At 45.4% G+C, this 2,409-nt stretch overlaps 1 pseudogene; it reads left to right on the forward strand.

The window, feature by feature from the left end:
- The first annotated feature begins 2,081 nt into the window (after positions 1 to 2,081).
- On the forward strand, positions 2,082 to 2,181 carry LOC113457789 (annotated as a pseudogene).
- Positions 2,182 to 2,409: the final 228 nt, after the last annotated feature.

Raw genomic sequence — 2,409 nt, forward strand, 5'->3', positions numbered from 1 at the left:
TCCGTGGAGCCAGTGGTGTGAGTTCACACTTTAAATTCTCGTTTCCTTCATCCGGTGGAGACAACACTGCCCTTTGACCTTTACCCTTTTCATTTCAGTATGTGACCTTGGAGGGTGTTGTTTTGAGGTAACTAAACCTTGATCCCAGTCTCCTGAGCTTAACCTTGCACGTTCCTTCGCCATGGTCATAACCAATTGAATACATCAATTATGTATATATTGCAATGGATCTGAAAGCCGGACTTTTAAGTTTGGTCTTGTGCCTGTGATCTCATTTAAATTACGTGGTATGCTCTTAAGAATCTAAAATACAAAATTTTATAGTCTTAGTTTTTTTTTTTAAATAAAACTACCAGTTAAATATTTCAGAAAATGTAGTAACTACTGAATAGCAAATACCCATTTCTATGGGGAAAGTGCAGTGTGCAGGGGTGCAACCCAGAGTTATTCAATTTCTTATGTTTTTCTAAGTTGGACTCTTTTGGATTCAAGTTTTTTTTTGTGTGTGTGTGTAATAGATCTAAACTTGTATCATCGGCTACTATTTCCAGGATAGCCTTGTCACAGTCACACCGTCTCTCATCTCAGCAGCTACAGTAGGTAATTGGGCCCATGAGACATGGTTTTCCATCTTCTCCGCGGTGACGCCCTGCAACCTCTGGCTTCTCCCCTGGGTCGGCAGGGTGATGGTGCCGTTGCCTCTGGCCTTTTCATTTATTATTTATTTCATTTATTGCAGGGCTCAGAACAAATTGGAATTGGCAAAAATGGAGAGTGAGGCCGTGGAATGATAATAGCCGCGGTCCACAGGACTGCTCGACACCGCGGGAGCCCAGAGAGCCAAGAAAGGCTACGGCAGCGCAACGAGAGGGTTCAAATCAGCAGACGCTTGATGCCTTCACCTGTGCCCTGTGAAGGTTTCAGATCTTCAGACAGTCGGCTAGCTGAATAAAGTTCTTTCTTTTTCTTTTCATTTCCTTTCTTTTCCTTTTTTTTTTTTCTTTTCTTTTTTCTCCCAGTCTTGTCACGCAAAATCCAGCCTCCGTTCCTGAAGACCGCACAGGAACTGACCCGGAAACAGACACATCTGTGCAGCCTGCTTCCCACAGGCAGCACCACGCCCCAAGCCTCAGTTTCCCTACTCACCACCTAGCGCTAGCGATCGCTTGCTCTTTCCAGTCCTCCAGATGAAGAAGCATCCGCTCACCGCTGTTTCCAGCCGTTTCCAGTCTCATCACACAGCACTTGTGTTGGAGCAGTTCTTCTGAATATAGGGAGATTCTTATTGTTCTGTAAATTTTAGTTTCGTGATGTTGGGAATTGAACCCAGGACCTCACACAGCTTATGCTGAGTGAGCACTCCACTACTGAGCCACTTCCCCAGCCTCAGCAGCGGGGCTTTGAAATGTGTGATATCAAGCGAGGCATTTTATTCATAGATGAGCACACGCAAAGCGTCTGTCTCTCCCAGCAGCTAACTGAGCCAGTGCTTAGTGTAAGGGGGTATTTTGTCTTCTGATACAGATGAAATAAGCACGGGAGTACACACATACCCCCCCCCCCCCCCACTCACTCACAAGCAGGTGCACGTGTATTACGTCTCTCAGGAGTTTCGGATTTGCACATGGGTCTCGTGTTATGTGTTCCCGTGATGTGTGATCCTGGGGAAAGTCTTGTGTTACGTGTTCCCGTGATGTGTGATCCTGGGGAAAGCAACAGACAAGCATCTGATACAGAGTTAGAAAGGAAACATAACTGGGGAAATAACTTACATAGGATTCAAACCCAGACCTGCCTAATTCCACCCCTAGCAACTCCATAAGACCTCCTTGTAGGTCAAACATATAACTCACACCATCTATTTGAATAAATAGTTAGAGGGGGCCATGTAACACGGCTCCTTGAAACATAGTTGAACAAATAAAGAACAACAATGGCTTATTCTCTTGCCTAATATCTATGGACAAGAGAATTAGTAGTTCTAAGATTTTGAGTGTGTGTGTGTGTGTGTGTGTGTGTGTGTGTGTGTGTGTGTGCAGGTTCCTGAACAGGCCAGGAGAGCACCAAATCCCCTGGAGCTCATGCTCACATTGGCAACACATAATCTAAAATTGGAACAGTACAAAGAAGATGCCCCTGCACAAGCATGACGCTAACATTTGTGAAGAAAAAAGAAAAAAAAGAAGTCCCTTGGAGCTGGAGTTACAGGCCATTGTGTGCCACCTGACCCAAGGGCTGGGGATTCAATCTGAGTCCTCGGAAAGAGCAGCTTTCACTACTGCCGCATCTCCCCAGGTCCCAATTCAGAAATGTCTAACCAGGCAGTTCTGGCTTAGGGTCTCCTCTTCAGCTGCCGTAGGATGCTGTCTAATACCGTAATTATCTGAAGCCACAGTTTATGCAGCAAGA

This window comes from Microtus ochrogaster, linkage group LG5 (assembly GCF_000317375.1).
Source record: "Microtus ochrogaster isolate Prairie Vole_2 linkage group LG5, MicOch1.0, whole genome shotgun sequence".
In the NCBI taxonomy this organism is placed as follows: Eukaryota; Metazoa; Chordata; class Mammalia; order Rodentia; family Cricetidae; genus Microtus; species Microtus ochrogaster.